This window comes from Falco punctatus, assembly GCF_963210335.1.
Source record: "Falco punctatus genome assembly, chromosome: 14".
NCBI classification, from domain to species: Eukaryota; Metazoa; Chordata; class Aves; order Falconiformes; family Falconidae; genus Falco; species Falco punctatus.
This window is the reverse complement of record NC_137594.1, coordinates 19,001,690-19,021,873: the sequence shown is the minus strand read 5'-3', so window position 1 is coordinate 19,021,873 and position 20,184 is coordinate 19,001,690. Positions and strand designations below refer to the sequence as shown.

Below are 20,184 nucleotides of genomic sequence, written 5' to 3'. Positions count from 1 at the left end.
ATCCATCACCATTGATCCTGTTGAGCCATTACTGCCTTACTCATCTACAATAAATTTAATCTTTCAAATGAATGTATTGCTGATCAGTAAATGTGGTTAAATGTAAAGGAACACGTTAGGACAGTGACTGGCAGATGGGAATCTGTTCCAAAGACTGTGGTTCTGTAAGGAGCTCCTGGGAAACATCAGCCACCTCAGACAGCCCCACTCCACAAGAGAGGCTTTTCACGGACTTTGTTGAATGTGTTCTCCTAGGGCACAAAATACCTGCACATGTTATGCTTTTATGAGGCTTCAAAATAATTGTGTATATCTAGCTACATCACAATTAGACTGAGATGCTTAAAGTAACTGCATAAATCTCTCAACTTTTTGTATGCTGCTTTTTTTTTTTTCCACATTGTAGATGAAGCTGAAGTGATTAGATGAAGTTTTATCTTCTTGCTGGTTTTGTTGTATCTGGGAATGTTTCACCATAGCATGGAAAAAGGCATGGAAGGAAATCAGTGTAGGAGAACCACTGAAAGGGTGAAGTGTCAAAGGTGATGCAGGAGAGAAACATAAATGGGACAGAACTGTAAAATGCCTGGAGGGCAAACTGCATGGTAGAGTGGTGGAAGGAGAGAGAGATGGGGAATCATCTAGAACATCAGTATCAGACTGTCAAACTGCATGATATCTAAAAGAGGAAAGGGAAATTTGGTCTAAACTAATGGCAGATGGCATAATTCAGGGAGCAGAACGATTGAAAAGAAACTCCAACCTCTGTTCTTGTTGTGGAGATGATTTTAACATTTTGTGTCTTCTTTTACCAGTCTGTATAATGGGGATGGTAGTAGTAACTCTGAAAATGGATGTGGGGACTCGGAGCAGAAATTCTCAAGAACATGTGGCCTACTAATACCTGTTATTTACTGTAGTTCACCAACAAGGAGTTCCCGTTTTGTAGCATCAGCAGTACCAAAAGGCCAGGAAAAGCAGATTGTACAAACAAAATTAATTTGAACGTGTTTCAGTCCCATTAATGTGTCTGCTGTGCTTCAACAGACAGACAGAAAACCAGGTCTGAGTAGGGAGAAGCAGAATCAAAGTGTGTTGGTTTTAGAATTTATTTTGTGATAAGTAAAATGGCTGTGATCATGGTTTTGTATAGGAAAGCAGAATTTAATATGCTGGCATCAAAATCAAGTCCTTGAGTTCTTGTTCTCAAGGAACAGACATTCTCTGAAAAGAGAGTTTCGTGATGATGGAGACTACCTGCAATTTTAAGTCAAATTTTCAGAACACATTTTAAAAAGACGGCAGGGGCGAGGTGAACCATTTCTGTAAATCAAAACCAGGTAAAATATTTGTAGCTAAATCATATTTTGATAGTTTGCAAATGAAATTGAATGTTTTGACAGTTTTAAATAAAAACTTTTCATTTCCAAATGGCATTTTTTCATAAAAGTAAAATTAATCCATCCCAAATGAAAAGGGTTTCGGTATCATTCCTTGCACTGGCCTCATTGACTTTCATCCATTTTAGTACTTAGAGAAACTGGGATAAGCATGTATTTTGGTGCTTTGAGGAACTGGATCCTACAATGTTTGAGATAAGCCTTAGTTTGTCATACAGACAAAGCTGAAATTCATCCCCAAGAGATTCAAATTCTTGATTTTGTCATTTTGACATCTGGCGCTGTAATAATAGTTTCATGCCTGCTTTTCTATTTCTTTGTGTGCACAGGAGGATTGTTTTTTTAAAATGCTCATTTTTCAAATCTTCTTCCAGGGAACAGTTTGGCATGCTTTGGGTCCTCTGAGCAAACCAGTGTTTTCTAACTACAGGTGTTCACCCAGCAGTAACGTTGCACTCCAACCAGAACAAAAAATGAATTATACTCACAAAATATGCCAATGTTCCTAGTCTCGCGCCTTCATCAGGGCTGCAATGTTAGTATACTGTGCTAAATCCAAGTCAACAATAAAAGAATCATGAGAAGTGCGAATGGAATTGTTTCTCTGCCAGGTGGAGTGCAACGAGGCTTTACTGTTTGATGAACAGCTGTAAATACTCTAGATTCCCCCCTTGCATTCGTGCTGTGTAGATAGTAGCACTGGTGCTTTGTTTTTAACATCACCAGAGTCACTGACATTACACTGTTTGCTGCAGTTTCATAGCTTCTCTTGGCTTTTCTTACCTTCCAGGTATTAGATGTGCAATACCCTATAGCAAATGCTACTACAGCCTGAGAAGAACTCACCCTTTCCCTGTAATTTTAGGGCAAAATTTTACAGCAAAACCAACACTCCTTCCATTAAAATGCCATCCAGGGGGATTTCTGTGTGCAGGGGGCATTTAAGGATTGAGTGACCTCTTCTCAGTCATACAAGAGGTTGGTGATGAGTTTGACAATGCAACCCAAATCATCGTATTCGCCATGTGTCGTTCAGCTTGTGTCTTTCTCTTGTGCCTGTCCGGTAGGAAAGAGAACAATTATATACTTACTAATGAATAACTTCTGATTTCTGAGGTGTTCATGCTAGTGGCACTAGGGATTTACATGGACGTGTTAAGCATGGGATCAGATTAAAAGCTATCGTGTAACAATATGGTTCTTTTGCAGGGATATTGGTATAACTTTTGAGTCTGTGTGTACTATATGTGCCTGTGGGATAAAATAGTAGTAGAGCAGTACCTCCTTGGATACACTAGCCATTTTTCTCTCAGAAATTCTTGGCACACTAGGAGAGAAGCTCAATCACTGATTTAAACATAAAGCAGGTGCGGTTTCATGATACGTGGCCACAGGGCTGTCTTTGTCAAACCTTGATGCTCTGGTTTAAAATAAAGGTATAGACCCCTTGGAGATGAAAACACGGGGACAGTAGGCTTGTGTTAGACCAACAGAATGATCAGGTATCAGATCTGGAGCATGGATGTCCTCAGCTGCGTGAGAATATGAAGGAGGCAACACAGCTCAGAAAATTTAGAGAAAGAATTGTTTCACTGTTTATGATAGCCCTACAAATACACAGCTTATATAGCAGACTGACAGAGAGAGGAAGGGAGATCAGCTCCTTAATCCAGAATCTCTGAAAGACGATGGAAAAAACAATCTGAACATGTTACAATAATTCAAATCCCCGTAAATACTCTGTTGAATACTGAAAAACGTGAAAAATTATTATTGCTCCCAAGGCAGCCTATAAATATTGTTACTGTATTGGCTGAATCCAGACATAAAATATTTTCTCCCTGTTTATAAAACAGTTGACAGACATAACAGACACCACTAGCCAACTCTTAATCTTGGTTTTAAGATTTAGATTTGTTCTAGATGTTAGAATTAACCCTGGTTAAAATACATGATAGATTTCTATTCTACAAGGGAAATATCCCTCTTCAGAAGAAATCCCCTTCTTAAATCATCTAGTCTGTGACATCCCCTTAATCCCTTTATTTTCCCCAAATTTAGCATAAATACTTCCCTTTTTTACACCTCCATCTGTTTGTTCTACTTTTCTGCCTTGGTTCCTGTCTGTGATGCATTGAGCTCTGTTTTCAGTCATAAGGGCATTAGCTAAAGCAGTAGTTTCCCAGAGTTGGTGCCAGAGAAGTAGACTGAGTGTCTTGAGAATGGTGAAAGACATAAATATACAGAGACACATATTGATCTGTATGCGTGCAGGAGTGGAGACGGATGGATGGGTAGATGGACATGCACACAAATAAATAATACAGCCAGTGAATGTACATACGCATCTCTCAGAAAAGTCGTAGAATTCTAAAATGCTCTCACTAATAGTCTGGTTAATGAATACAAATGCAGTGCAAACTCAAGTAAGCTTAATACATACAATGGTTTGTTCCCAGGCATCTATGGAGTGGTAAGGAGGAGAATTAACATAGGATTATCATATTTTACACATAGACATACTTGCCAATCCTTTTAAGAATACTTTAAGGACAGATCTAGAGTCTAAGTATTTGGAAGTAAGAATTGCTAAATATAGATTGTGCAAACCACTTAGCTATAATTCTTTTGAATTACTTGCTGAATGACACAACTGCGTGTTCAGTTGACTTCTATATAATGAAATAAGCCATTTTAATTTTAAAATGTGTGAAGATAGTAGTCCATAAGCTACCCTAAATATTTAGAAAACTTTCATTTGATTAACTAAGCCATGCTTGGCACTATGAGAAACTATCCACTACTTTAATACTATCAAAAACCTGTTCTGAAAGTGAATGGTAAAAGATACACGTTTTCCTGAGTTTCAGAATTCAGCACATTTGTAAGGCACATTCCACAGATGCTGGAGGTTTTATGCAGGTACAATCAAGTATCTGTAAGATCACCTGGCTGCATTATGCAGTTGTCTGACAATGTGGGTGTGGTTTCATGATCGTTAATATCCGATCTATGTGCTATCAAAGCACTCAGGGTGTAAATTTGATCTGGATAAAGGGAAAGCACATGACTACATTTCTGTATAGTTGGGTTAGCTTACAATATGCAGTTTGTGCTGGCTGTGATAGGACAAGAAATGTCTAATTTGGCATAAAGGCTGCTGATACATTTTTTTTGAATGAGCTACAGAACTAGGATGGCAAAGCAAGGTTTTTCCACAATGTCTCTTTGCATCTTGTGACCACAGTGCTTTCTTTCTCTTTGGTATTAGTGATTTAAAATCATGGTTTTAGTCTATTGTAAAATGGACCATCAGAGGCAGCTCCTGTTAAAAATATGTAACAAAACCTCTCTCTAAATGTTGTTAGGATTGCTTCTGCAGAGCAGAGAACATTTGCTTTCTTTTCTTCATTTATTAATATTACCTAAATGACTTATTTGCATAATTTATGGGAATGCTTTTCAAATATTTTCGGAATAGCTTTTGGTGCAGGCAGAAGTAAGTTTAGAACACACAGGTGAGAAGATAAATCTTGTTTCTTCAAAGTTTTTAAGCTGTATCATGGATGAAGAGTCCTTTAGGGTTGCTGTGTCTTGAAGGGTTTTGCTCTGTGTCATTTCTCACCTTTTTACCTCTTCTATGTGGGGGAGAGCAAGAAAGCTAGTTAGGAAAGGGCAGGGCCAACCTGCTCAGTGGCAGATGACCTAGCAAGGGGCAATAACCACAAGAGGTGCCTTGGGAAGATTCAAAGCGCATATTAGGAGAGATGTTTCCCCCAGGAAGGTATAGAAATACTGGAAGAGATTGGCCAGACCCTTGGAGGTTTTCAAGAGCTGGTTAAACAAAGTCATGGCTCGTCTATTGTTCATGACAGTTCTGGGGGAGACTGGAACAGAAACCTTAGCGTTCCCTTCCATTAATATTTCTGAATATGTTAGTCTGTACATACATTGCAGAGAAACCAACGAGTAATTTCTTTGAGTTTTTCACTGCAGGTAAGTTTTCTTTTTGGGTGAATTTTTTTAATGGGATTTCAATGATTTTGTACGGGGGCTATAACTCAGCTGTGAAATCAGCTCCATGGCTCTAATACAGAAGCCATATATTGTATAACAATCGCATTCCCCACAACATAGTGATTACACTAAATTTTAAAAATCTTGTTTTCTTGTTGAAATCCACCATCAAAACCCATTGTGTATATATATACTTGAAAGTACACTTTTATATGAGCATCTTATCAACTTTAATTATTAAAAAAAAAAAAAAAAAACAAACAACTTTTCAAACCACAGCAGAGCAGTTTCTACTTGTCTGAAATCCTGTATTCTTTCCTACATTCATCTTCAGAGTTTAGCTTTAAAAGTCATTGTTGATAATTTTAAAATATTTTGAAAGGTAATGAATATCATACAGGGTCAGCCCAGATGTCCTGTTGTGTCCTGCTCTCTGTCTCTAGCTAGCAGTGAATGCTGATCCATGTAAGAGCAGCACGTCATCCTTTCCCTGGTATATCTTTGCAATAATCAGTGGTTCACTCTTCACCGAACTAGGTGCGATCTGAGAATGCATCTCACAGCAGCGTTCAGCACTTTGCATGTTTAAACTCATTGAAATGTAGTATTAATTACGGTGGTGTATCTAATGGTGCTGTCATTATTCTCTGATGGATTTTTCCAGAAGACCCAGCCACCAGATGTTCATTTGGTCAGTTTCCAAAAGAAATATGCTTCTCTATACATCTTTCATTTGGCATTTAGTGACTTTTTCACAGCAGTGCACTTGCAATTAAGAATCTTTTTGGGTTCGAGTGGTTTGGGGTTTTTTTTTTGGGGGGGGAGGGGGAGCGGGTGTTAACACAACAATAAGCTCAACTGTGTTTACAGTTGAACTGTTTGAAATTGCATCAGGCAATGAGTCAGTCTTGGTCACTCTTCAGCTGCTCTGAGTTCTCACCCAAATGTTTGTTAAATCAGTTTTGGTCACTTTTGATTTATGGAGGCATGATTAAATAGGGAGACTGGAGCAACAGAAAGTATCTGCTGCTGTTTGGGAAGCACAAGCCCTGGAAGCTGGCGGATGTTGGCTCTGCAGCAGATCAACCTAGCTGGAGCAAAGGTCATCTTCTAATGGAAAGAAAAACAAAAATAAAACACTCCCGCTCCACCACGGGTATGTACTGAGCTACCAGGGGGGAGGGAGAGCTCCTGTAATACAGTGCTGTGCCACCTGTGCTGTCCAGATCTTTATGGTCCTTTACTCCTCTTTTCCTCCCACGGACAGATTACAAAGTCTGAAGAACCTGTGACAGGCCTGAGCAATAGTGAAATGGGCTACTGCTCAGCCTCTGCCATGATCCAGAACCCTCCCACTCAGTTCTGGTTCCCTCCAGCCTTGCTCTCCTGCGATAGCAGCTCATGCCCTGACCTGCGATGGGCAGCATTCCTCAGCGAGAGGTTTGCAAATGATCCTCTATTTGATTCAGTCTGGAGAGATCAAGAGGAGCTTTGGTGCACAGAGACATGGGACTGGGGATTTCTGCCCACCTCCAGCTGTGCTCGTCCTGTTTGATGGAATCAGTATGTCACGGCTGATGTTAAACTCGGTATTTTCTTGATTGCTGTTGTCCAGCTGTGGCACTGGGTCCATCTCTGCTGTTTCTACACTGTTCCTTCACAGCAAGCAGACAGCCAAGTGCCATGTGTGCTCTTCAGCATAAGAAGCTTCCTGGAGAGCTGTCTGTGGCTAGTTCTAGCAGGGGTCCAAATTCTAAAACTGGAAGCTTGCATCATTAAGCCTTGAAGTAGATCTGCACTGCTTAATGATATACAGTGGGACATCAATGACGTTAAATACCCATCTTCTCAAAGTATGTGTGTTTTCATTATCTTTGCCTTCATGGTGCTCTGGAAGAGTGATTCTGCTATACAAATTGATTTTCTCCTGTGTCATCTGGGACTGGGAAAGGAGGGAAAACAAAAGTCTGGTGCTTTGAAACTAGGTGGTACCAAGGCATTCCATCTGACCTCTTGCACAGCTCGGGAAAGGGCGATGCCATGTTGGGAAGAGTATTTGGCACCAGACGATGGAATCTTTTATGGAAAACCCCAGTTCAAATGATGGGAACAATTAATTTGCAGTACTGAGGATCTGAACATCACACTTTTATTGTCAAGGAGGCATATCTTTTAGGATCTGTTTGTTATTTTCCTTTGTGGTTCACTTAGCTTTCATTTTTATAACTACTGTATTTACATACAGGACTTAAAATTCCCAGTTTTGTGTAGCAAAGTGGTTGTGAAGGGAATTTTGGTCAATTTTTGTAGCAAAATCTTTTCTATTTACTGAGTGAAGACTTAGTGTTGGCCAGGTGAACTTTTGCTGCATAGGTCCAGGGTTCCAGCTGAATTTTTTCATTTCCATTTTGTGGAAGCATTTAGAGGAAATCTGATCTATGCTTTTCTGTTGTACAACCCCAGTATTGTACAACACTTTTGTTGCTCATGTTTAAGACTGTAGTACCTGTGTTCAAGTTATGGAAACAGAAAGGAACGCTTGGGCACGCTTAGGTGTGCACACAGTGAATGTTCTGTGTGTAACGAAATGAGAAACACCACATTTTCAGTTTACATCTGCATTGCAGGGTACAGGCAAAAGGTGTTCCCCACTCATTCATAACTGTGAGTCCTGAGATAACTGTTGTTGTTTGGGTAAAATGGACAGAAGAGCAAATTGCACTCCTTGTTCTGTTTAAAAGGGTGCTGTTTTGCAGCCTCAGCCATGGTTTTTGCCAGTCCCATGCGTTTCCATCATGGTTCTTATCTTTGCTTTCTGTAACTCTGCTTCTTTCAAAATCCCAGTGATTAGTATGCAAAATTTCTCTGTCTTTGAAGCTAAAGACATACTCCTGGGTATTGTCATCAGTTACAGCTTTGGTGTTCTGTTCAGCATCTTAAGAATAAAATCTCTAACTAAATTCTTATCCTGTTATTAAGGACGTAAAGTGAAGGAGCTAACTAAAGGAAGCATGAAAATTGTGAAACGCTTCTTTTTTTGTTATTGTTGTCGTTTCTTTTTTGCTGTTAGTTTTTGCCAGTACCACTTACTTCAATAAAGCTAGTGGCAGCTTTTAAGCAAGAACAAGTTGTACAGTACATGGGTGTGTGTCTGTCCACATAAATTTCACTTCTTTAAATTAAAAACCCGATAAATGAAAACTGTCCAGATGCACTGGTTGTAAATGAAAGGCTGACTCAATGTCTGCTATGGCCATTAATGAGCCTTTCCTACACTCCCTAATCATATTGATTGCCTTATTGAATGAAACATGTGACACAGACCTTGTGTGGAATCTCAGTGGTGCTCAAGCACTCACTTTAGTTCTTTGTAGAGTATGTGGTGATTTACTACTGGCACCTTTTCAAACGGCAGCTCTTTAAATTTGTGGTCTTTGGTTGAATCTTCTACCTATACACTTAGTTTCTCAAAGCACCAGTTATCTTCAAATTGTTAATATCCCAGCAGGTGTTGATGACAGAAAAGCCATGCCAAGCCCTTGGTCGGCATATCATTTTCCTTGTCCAACATGAAGTCAACATACTTCCCTCAAAAAGGAATTGACTGTGGTGGAAAACAGCCGGACAGGTTCCTACTTCTATAGCCTTTTTTAAAAAAAGGATCTGTACATTTTTAACCGGAATGGTCATTATCTCTACTTAATAAAAGTTTTATTAAGAAACACCCTCGGTTTTAAGCATCCCAAAGTTATTTGGGTAGCCCATTTGAACTAAGACAGTGGCCCTATCGTGTATCTAGTGAAGAATTATTATCCTGCAGCCCTTCATACGGCTTGAGTACTATAAGCTTCCTGTTGATCTTTGCAGTCTCAGGAAAAAGATGAAGTTTACAGTGGAAGTGGAAAAGGAAATGATTGAATAAGCTTTGAAAACTAAACTACTCTTCCTCCTTCAAACAGGTCCTTCTGGGCATGGCTAGAAAGACACGGAGTACAATGACAAGGAAGTCTACTAAACAAACTTCTGGTGTTCTCATAGTTGTTACTGGCTGTGTACAAGTTTAGTGGAACTCATTCATGCTTGTTAAAAGATGAGGCTGTTAACTAGTAGTTAACTACATTGTTAACAACTTGTAGTTTCTAGTATTCTGGTTTGGGTTGGTTTGATTCAGATTTAGGGACAACATTATACAAATTTAATCCATATTGATGGAGCAGATTTTTCTGAATGTTGTTCCTTTAGTAGGCTAGACAGTTAATGTTTTTAAATTGTAAACTTCAACTATATTTATAAATGTATTGTTGCCTTTATTTTTTCATTTTTGATCTCACCGAAGAAGAAGGTAACTGCTCTTGCAAATGCAAAACAATAACTATTTGACTTGGCTTCCCATCATAGTTCTTCTGCTTCTGTATCACCATTTCCACACAGTGCACATCTGATCAGCCCATGTGGTGCTAACATGGAGAGCTCGCAGAGCTTAACTGATATTCTGGAGAGGACAATCTATGAGAGCACATTTTTTTATCAATAGTTTTCCCATTTCAAAAGATCAACACACTTTGTAATGTAATGAACTATATAATATGTGGGTGAGAGGGTGTGTTGTGTGCGGAAACCCCAGTCAGGGGTAATATCTGTTGTCCTTCAAGCAGTTGCAGTGTAAGCAAAGGATGAGGAGAGGAACATAAGGGACCTTGGGAGACAACAGTGAGCCATGTAGAGGGAGCAGAGAAATGGTGTGAGAGACAAAAGGTTAAGGGGGAAAAAACAACACCAAAAGTAAAAACAATAGAAGAGGAGAAAAAGAGAACTAGGAAAGGGTGAGGACAGGGAAGAGGAAAATAAGATGCAAAAGGAAAAGAATGGGAGGAGCAACCTGTGCACCACAAGCAGAGGAAAACAACATTGGAGAAAGAACTGTACTGGCTGGAGATGTCCATGAGACACCTAAAGCATTTGTATTCTACCTAAGTGTTCTGTCTAGATTTCTAATCTGCTTCTTAATGCTTTAGAATGTTAAATGCATGAAAATGGGAAATCTTTTTTCTGATGCATATTTATTTCTTCTTTTCTAATGTTGCAATATACACAGGGAAAGAATAGGATGTGTGTTAGTTCAACAGAAGCTCAGGACAACTTGTTTTATGTGAACGAGGGTATTGGGTATTGTGAGCTATAAAAACATTTCATTGTTAGACAAGAAGAGTTAAATGTATCACTTTTAGCAATCTTCCAAATTAAACAGCCAAGTTTTGCTCTTCCCTCCGTCAATATGACATCATTTTGTTTACACTGAAAAAACCTACATCTTGAGTTGGAGCAGGTTATTCAGTGTGGCAAGAATTCATAAAATGTTCTTAGAAGTTTTCATTTTTGTCTCAGTAAGAGGAAGTCAAACCAAACATTTTCAGATGTATAAACCATATACTTTAAACATTGCTCCCAGTGCTGCATTTTTGTTTTTTGGTTTGTTTGGGTTTTTTTTTTTTCACTGAAAGCACAAAAACATTAATCAAATACATTAGTACACAGGGGAGAGATGTATGAGAAAGAAACTGTACATCTGTACAGGAGGGTTGTCTACACTTTATGTTTATTCTAGTGATGAACTTCAGCCTTCTGTCACTCAGTACTTCAGTATTTTCTAATTAACCTTAGTTTTGCAGTTCCTTTTAAAAAAGCAGTTGACAATCACAGTCACTTGAGGACTGGATTACACAGATTATATTCTCATTTTGTTTCTCCCTGATAGGACATTTCTAGCCATTTTGTGCTCTTCTGCTGAAACCCAAGTGCCCCTGAATGCTGCTCATTGGTGTTGGGATGGGGAGAGCCGTCCCTCCAGACCCAGCTGCCACGGCAGTGCTTTTCTAAGGTAAATTGCTATAACAAAGTTAAAGCATAAAGCACCAACATGACAAAGTGCTCCTGTAGCTGGAACTTTAGGTGGCATCTTAATATCTTTCGGAAGCAGGCAGATCTGGCTCCAAACATGTGAGTTATAAAGGGCTCTGTCTGTGAGGATGATGCCGTGATGTCTGGTAATGGTAACTAGCAAGGCAGTGAAGTCACTTCTAAAAGTATCGTGCTGCAGCATGAAGCTTCCTGGCGTGATGTCAAGTGGCTCTTGTGAACCCCGACTGCTCCGCAGCAGCTACGGTTATTCTTAGAGACACTTCCCATTCCTTAGGAAAAGCTACTGTGAGAAGCTTAGTTGACTTTTATCTTTAGAAGCAAGCATTTAAATGTTGGACTAATTTGTAGCTCATTCGCAGCTCAGCTGCAGCCCTGCCAGCTGTGCTGGGATCAGTGACAAGCCTTTCTTCCACCTCCAAAGCACACTTGCAGACAGATCCAGGGCCTGGAAGTGCATTGCCCCAGAGGCAACTCGGGTTTTTCACAAGCATGTAGCTGCCTGGGGGACTTTTCCAGAACAAGTAGCATATTAGGCGTTCCCTAGCAAAGGGAGACCTTACACACACATAGGAATCTTGCTGGCTTCACATGCATTGGATTGGTGTTGCTGGGGTCTGCCCTGTTGGAGATGGAGAGGGGCTGGTGACCATGGAGTTAAGTATTGCCCCAGCAGGCCGCATGGCTTAGAGGCAGAGGCATGAGCTGCCCAACCAGGCAGCAGAAGGGGACTAGAGGAAGGACCTCTATCCCCTCAAGGGATGTTGGTTCAGAATGGTTGGTAGGAGCATCCTTTCTCTTGGTTGGATGGGCACCCGTGCTCCTGGGACAGCATTCTTGCAGGACTTGGCGTGTCAGCTGAATTAGAGACAGCCTCTCTTGTGTGTTGGACCACAAGGGGAAAAAACCTTCCTTTTTGGGTGGAGATCAGAAAATTAGTTAATGAAACTGAGGTAGGAATTGGTAATAACTACACTGAGAAGCATCTGGCTGTGCAGCTTGCAGTCATTTGGCAGTACGGAGTGTTGCTCTCACATTGACAGAGAACCTTATTGTATTCTTCATTCTTGTCCCACCCATCTCTTCTGGTTTTGGGGAATGAGGTTGGAAATGTGTTTGCCCTCCCAGATTTGGAAAGTTGGTTTGTCCATTTCTGCAGTCTGATGAATAATAAACACACTTACTCAGAAGCCTAGCAGCCTCCCCTTTTCAAGCCCTCACTGCCAGCCACGGTTAAGCTGGTCAAGCTGGTTGCAGACTTCACCTGTATTTTGGAGAAGTGTGTGGTGGCAGCTGGGCAAGCCCTGGGGCAGCGACATCTTGGCTAGCAGAGGGCAGGAAAAGGCAACGAGTCCATTCCTGACCTGGCAGTAGGATGAACCACACCCTGTCAGGTTTACTTCATTGCAAAAAAAATAATAATAAATTTAATTTCATAGTCATAGGTTTATATGGGGCTCCCCATCTGAAGGAACAGAAATGAACTAGCACCTCTGCTTCTTGGCACAGTCCGTTTAACCTGGACAGTATACAAAGATATACGTATGAGAATAATGTTTTTCTTAAATTTGCCAAGCATATCTTTTTTTTTTTTTTTAGTTCAAGAGATTTCTCCTTGTTTACACAACTGTTAACTTTAGTCTATCTTATACACACAGAAGATGCTTCTTTTCAATGTCATTCTTCTTTTAAGACCCAAGAAAGAGCGAAGGAGTAAAAACAACCACTCGTCACTGTTAACATGAGCTGCTGAAGTGATTATATTAGTTCACCGTAAGTGTCCAGATGCTCTGAGCAATGGCTTCTCGCCGCCGGTCGGGAGATTCCCATAGCAAGCATCAGTAATAGATAGTGTGAGAAAAAGAAACATGATCAGGGCTCTTCTTAAAGAGGGTAAAATATACACCCAGCAGGGATGAGAATATCCTCGAAACAAACAGCAGGGAGCTGAAACGAGGAAGAACCAGGGCAGGAAATGCAGCTACCATTCTGATTTCATCAGATTAGCAGAAGTCGAACAGGGGAGAAACCAGAGGATTTCTGTGAAGGTGGAAGAGCACCGTGTTATGGTCACCCTTGACCAGTACACCCAGTTTTCATACTGTGCCCGTGTGAAAGAGCAGAAGAGGTGCAGAAATTATGGGTGAGGTGTCAGCTTGTCGTGGAATAGTTGGCTTCTTTCCTATTTAGTTTTTCTTTTCTAAACTTTCTTCTTTTTTTTCAACTTCAGGTCAGATTTTTAAATGAAGAAACTGCTCTTTAGAACTGAACCTGCAAAAAAAGTTGTTTGCTAAACTGACCCAGTTTCATTAATAGCTTTAGTCTTTCCTAAGCAATGTTTTTGAACGTGGTTTGGTTTTTGTTGTTGTTGTTTTTTTTTTTTCTGAAACATAGTTCTGGCAGCTGTGTATTGTCTCGTAGTGACACTTTCTGGCTTTTATTAATTATTGCAATTCAAGTGCAACAAATACAGAACTAACTAAATGAGCCCTTAAAAACATATTGCTCTTAATTAAACGGAAACTTTGAAGGCACTGGTTTAACTGGGTGAGATTCACCAAGGGTAATAAATACATTATATCTACTTAGTGTTTTAAGTGAATTTTAATTCTGTCTCTAACAAAATTAATTTGATTTTCAAAATGAGGAAAAGGGGTGGAAGTAATGGGAGTGTAAGGGCAGTGAGTGATCCTGTAAAAGCCTTGAATTGGCAGGTGGAGTGGAGCGAATTGTGAGATGGAAAGGCAAAGGAGATTTCTCATTAGGGTGTCATGTTAACCTGAAGTGATTAAAGTGTGAGGCCTTGTAGGAGCTGATTTTTCATTTCTCCAGCGATCAGGGCTTGTAAGCAAAACTAGGAGAAGGGATCAAAACAACAGAGGACTCAGCCTTACTGTGTCATGGGTCTTAGGACCTTGGCAAAGCCAAGCTTCCTGAAAAAAAGGATGGAAATTGGTCCTTAGTATATTTAATTAAAGATTGAGAGTTATTTAAATATAATTTAAAATGATTTAACGAAAACCAGTGTTTGAATATAAGGTTTCATTTCCCTGAAAATAAAGCATGGCTGAGGATAAGAACCTTTACATGCCAATCCAGTGATTTGGAGACCCCTGCCTGGAAGGGCAGCTCAGATGCACTGCATGAGTCGTAGCCCTCAGAGGACTGGCCCCAATTGCTGTGCTGGATGTGTGTGCTGGCTGCCTACACTGCTGCATCGGCTGAGCTGCACGAGAGTGGAACAATATTACAGGTTGTGTAATAGCAAGCAAGATTTCCATTTTCCCTGGAAGAAGAAGGAATCGGTGACATACAGTTCACTGCTGAATAGGGCATATGATCAACACTATTGAATTGAGGATGCATTTCGTTTAAGAATGGTTGCTTAAAATTGGTTACTTTTCTCCCCACTTTTATTTTAATCTTTTAATTCCTCATTATAAAGTAATATTTTCTAGCCTCCAACTTTCATAAGAGGTCACTAGAAGAAACATATCAAATAATTTCAGAATGCATTTTAGTTGACTTTTGGATAAACTTAATGGAAATTTTCATAAGAAATATTTTGAAACATTTTTGCCACAAGATACATTTAAGAAAAATCTTAAATACTAAAAAAAAAAATTAAAAAATATATGATTTGTCATATTTTATAGACCTAATGGACACAATTTGCACACAGGAGGCTTTTTGTGGGTTGAAGATGGGTTCTGCAGGCTGTGCTGGGCTCAGGAGTCAGGACTTGGCAAATTCCCTTTGGCTGTCTTTGGTCTGCTGTTGTTACAAAACTCCAAGAACTCTTGCTGCTAGCACTTCTGTGAATGTTTTAGGAGATGTGTTTATTGCTTTAGAGTGAAGATGAGGAAGGCAATTCTTTTTCCAACAGAACAGTAGGGAATCACAGTCACTTACAGATAGAGAACTCAGATAAATGAAGGGAAGACTCTGTCCACGTGCCACTGCAGGTTAGAAGACACCTGTTCTACCTTTTCTTCTTTCAGAAAAAGCAGAATAAATCAACTAAGCAGGGGGTTAGCCAGGAGAGTTGTGCTATCAGCACTCTCCAGCTTCTGGTGCCTGAGCAAGCCAGCTTGAGCAGCTCTGCAGTACTGTCCCATGCTGCGTGCATGCACTTCTGCAGGCGTACCCTGAACTCAGCTACAGCCCCTGCACCCACACGAGCTCCTAACTTCCCAACTCTCTTATTTGTGTCCTATGTTGTTTTATCTACTGACATTAAATGTTCCTTCAGGCAAAAAGTACAACAGAAAGCCAAGTCACCTGTGGTATAGGTATTGAGTTTCTGACCTAGAACAGCACCTACAGAAAGGAAAGCTTTTAAAGTCTGCTGTATTTGAGGGAGCAGGTACCTGTTGTCTTTTAGCCATGAAATGGCTCCTTTTATCCTGAAAATACGTTTAAATACAATGAGGGAGGACTAGCATAAATACAAGAAAACGTTTTGTGTGGTAAATATGAAGTATTTCAGAAGTAACCAGCAGTGCGTAATTCTTCATCAAGCAGAAGCCAAGGTACAGCTTCTGCTTCTCTTCTCACAAATTTGAAATTAGTTCACGTCTTTCCTTTCTTTTATGTTGTTGGCAATTATTCGGTGCACCATAAGCCCCGTGTCCTAAATTTCTTGATTCATGTCTAAACATTGCTTGTATTAGCTGTACCCTAATTAATCCTTTTGTGCCACAAGTTGAATTTGCCTAGCATGCTTTTCATTGCCAGCAATGGATGCACCAAATCTGCTGATGCCAAAGAGGTAGCATATATTTAACATGCATCAGCACTCGCTCTCCCTTTTATAATTGCTGATCCTCCCGCACTTAATAATACGCCACTAAGCTAAGGTTATACACAGCTCATGCAGTGCTAACTATCAGGGTGTGTGGTTATTCTATAATAACCACATTTTAGGGTGTGTTTCAATTTTACAGGGCAGTCATTTACTTCAAATTACTTTGTCATTTCTTAAAGCCATTGTGTAATTCCTTTATTAAAGGAAAAGAAAAAATATAATTTGATTTTTAAAGATGCATTAAATAACACTAATTATAATGCTTAGCTCTTAGCACATTTTTCATCCTCTGCTTTACAGCCATTTTGCTAATTAATTTTTATGGCATCCTTGTGGTAAGCAACTAGCTGTACCTCTGACTGAAAGTTTGGAATGCCAAGGCAGGGAAATCGAGTGGTTTGCCCAAGATTACTGTGAATTGCCCAGGAGTTGAGTTTAGAGCCAGTAGTAGTATTTGGCTGTTTCTGACTGCTGGGTCATGCACTCACAAGTATTTCTTTCCCCCAAACTATATAAATAATCTCAAGAATGATTTCATCTTTAAAACAGATAAGAACAGAGCCATAATATGGCACAAGTCAGCTCTGTGCTCAACAGGATCCTGGCTCTGTGAAGGAAGATGTGCTTCTAAACAGCTCCACTCAAAAAATAAAATTCCAGTCAGTACGCCACTGGTCTTTGGAGGTCGCAAAATTTTTCCTAAGTGTCCACCGGTCCTTTTCTTGAAGTTTCACCAAGTAATTAGTGGTTGCGAGGCAGTAATCCATGTTTCCATTGCCTCCTGTAAGGCCTTTTCAAGCTCCAATCTAACTGCTAGCTCTCAACCTGTGATTAAATTTCTGAGCTGCCTTTAGTCTCAAGAGCGTTCAGTTAGGTAAAAAGAAATGTCTTCAGCTGCGAGCTGCTGGCAGGTTAGGGGTAAAGGAAGAGAAGATGTTTCTTCTCTTGTTTGTAGATGCACCATCCTTAATGGAGGGGAGAAAGGAGAAGCAGAAAACAGAAGATGAAATGACTACAATGGGCGTAGGTAGGTACTGAGAGTTTCTGAAATAGCAGGCAATCACATTTAGGCAAACATACAGAGTAGAAAGACTTTTTAAAATTGTTTATCCCGACAACAACTTGAAGAAAAACTTACTGGAGCAGTTTTATCAATAATCTCAATTTTCTTGGAGTGTTGATAATACTAGGATATATTAATACGCGTGTGTGTGTGTGTATATATATGTAGCATTAAATTCCAATAGTGTAATATAATGTATCTGTGAAATCACATGATTTTTTAAGACTCAATTTACGTTTATTAAAAAAGTCAATCTGAAAATAGGTCTTAAACATACAAGAGCTTAACAATGTTGGAAGACAAGTTAGAACTGCTCGCTACATTTAAAGTTTTGTGTTTGACAGTGTTGTGGATGTATTTGTTTTGGGAATGTAGACTGGATAATATTATACCCAGATTTATCACAGCTGGATCATTTTCAATTGCTCAGTCTTTCTTGTTTGTTGGTTGTTAGTTTGGTTCCAGCACTAAGGGCCCATGCAAACTGAATCCTTCTGTTTCCCCAAATTTTAAATTTAATTACCCTTAAGCTTACAGCACGGTTATCTTTGACTTAGGTCTTATGTTAACACTGCAAATATCAGATAATCATTTAAAAAGGTGACTCCTGTCATTTTCCCAAAGGTTCTAATCCTCTCGTGGGTTCATGTTGCAACACTTAACTGACATGCTGGAGTTGGCTTCAGAGGAGCTTTGTGCAGGAGCGAGGTCCGAGGCAAGCCTCCTTCAGGAGCACAGCCTTGGAAATACAGGGATTTGCTCCTGACAGGTCTTTTTTATCAGGACTTTGTTGCTTATGGTACTTCATGACAACATAAACTTCAAGGGCTTTATGGTAAGACAAAATTAAAACTCTAAAATGTTGGTGGTGTTGACTTGCTGAAAGACTGTGTGTTTATTAGCCATAAATGAGAAGAAATATTTACATAATGCCAGGATCTCAAAGGCTGATGCTGTTTCCTTGAAAGTTCAAGTAAAGCCTCACCAGAAGCTACCTTGCTGAAATCTGCTCAACCAACCTTTCTTTAAAAACACTGCTTACTGTAGCTCAGTTTCTGGCCCACCCTACAAAATTCCCATCTCTGGTAAAGTTAAAAGGATGATTCATACACCTGGAGAAGGAATTGAATATTCAAGTCGCTTGTCAGGCTGGCAGGTTTAAATTATATAACCGGAAGCTTTCTATTCATATGTAATGTAACTGAATCACCACTTCTTTATTGATAATTCATTATATGTTGCTACTATCACTCTGCAGCTCTGAAATGCTTTTTGCTATAATGATTTTATACCGTACTACTATAATGGCCTTCTGACTGTGTCAATCAGCACTACTTGCGTGTACAATAATATTATTCTGCAATCTGTCTTGGGAGAATGCTTAAAAGCTTTCTCTCATTTTCTCCATTTAACTCATGTATTATCTGAGTTTTTACATTAAATGGCCATACTTAATATCCCATGACATGTCACCTATTTTCTAGGGAGGATACTGATACAGTACTTACCAATTCCAGAATCTATACTAATCAAATTACACCTGCCCACCTCAGCCAAGAGCAGTTAGTTCAGTGCATCAGCATTTAATCTGTAGGAAGAACTTATGAGAAGGAACAAAAACAATGTGAACTGTAGTTGGCTAAATGTGGGCATGGTTGATGCAATTTGTTTTGTGAAGAGGGTTAGAAGACACTGAAATCAAGACGAGGTACAGGGGTCAATTTATATACAGATGTATTGCCAGAACTCAGCCTACATCAGTAGCACATTTATAAAGACAAGGCTTAATCAGCAAATATTTATGTTCTTTCTGACACACACTTTATGGTAGGTACTTCTGCTGAATGAGACTTCTTGGTTGCAAAATTAAATGTGTGCGCAGAAGTAACAAATGCAGTCAGACTTTACAGAGACTTCAGTCTCAATGGAGATAACAATCATAGTTTTGCATTGAAAGACAGCCTGAAAGTCCCAAATAGTTACTCTAAACCCCTTCCACAAGTCATGTTAATGTACTGGAAATTTTAAGACTTGAAATGCCAGTAGCTGAACACAAAATCCTACATTGGAGCCAGTGCCAAGGCATTTAATCTGTTTGACATAGACGTTTTCCCTAAAAATACTGGATACACTTAAATCTTATTTGTTGTTTGATTCAGTCAATGCCATGGTGTAACTGACTTCTGTGTTAAAGAATAAAAGATTATTTACCAAACAGTTCTGAAAATTTAATGTTTCAAGGGCAGCAGGTGTCCATTTACATTAACGTTTGCTTATAATATAATCCCATCTACTCTGCATACGAGAACTTCAGGCAAAGTTAATGCAGCAACCTTGCAGTCTCGACGTACAGGCAGAATTAATTTGCTCAGCCACACAAGAAGAATGGCAAGGTGGAAAAGCAGTGGTTTAATTAGGCCACAGCCTTATTAACTCATAGGACAATAAATTGTTCAGCTTGTGTTGTCGTTCTTTCCTTGGTCTATTTTTAAGCCAGCTCTCCTTGGGAATCGGATATTCCTTCCTGGGTGCTTGCAGCTGTTCAGTGGAGGAGACTTCCAGCTGGAGAGCTCATATGAAGGTGCAGGAGAAGACCCTAAACAGTCAGGCAAGGATGTAAGCATTTTGTGACTTCTGGATGGGAATATGCATAATAATGTGTAGGTGAATGGCTTTTCTTGCTTTTGCTGACAAAATTGACCCACTTGGGCCTCTTCTAACGCCTGTCTACACCAGCACGTTGGCAGATATCACAAGGAATTTCCTGTACTAATGTACATTTGGCGGGAAAAAATCCATAGGCAAACCATAGAGTTCTACGTTTAAAAGTCAAGGAATTGTCATAGAAACCTCTCAGGGGTTTTCTTTTGGCATTGTTTCCTCTGCTGCACTAACCTGCCAGCCCTGCTTTCGTAGTCCCTTGCAGGCTTTTGGAAGCTCTCAGCACACAGGGCTGCCTGGGTGGCATGGGCATCGTCACA

At 39.7% G+C, this 20,184-nt stretch overlaps 1 long non-coding RNA gene across 1 annotated transcript in view; it reads left to right on the top strand.

Moving 5' to 3' along the window:
* LOC308053575 overlaps positions 1-20,184 on the top strand; it is a 112,605-nt gene that overhangs the window by 32,120 nt on the left and 60,301 nt on the right. Inside the window, exon 1 of the long non-coding RNA XR_013923670.1 lies at positions 1-20,184. This exon is cut by the window's left edge and continues 32,120 nt beyond it; it is cut by the window's right edge and continues 43,634 nt beyond it. This is a non-coding gene — a long non-coding RNA (uncharacterized lncRNA).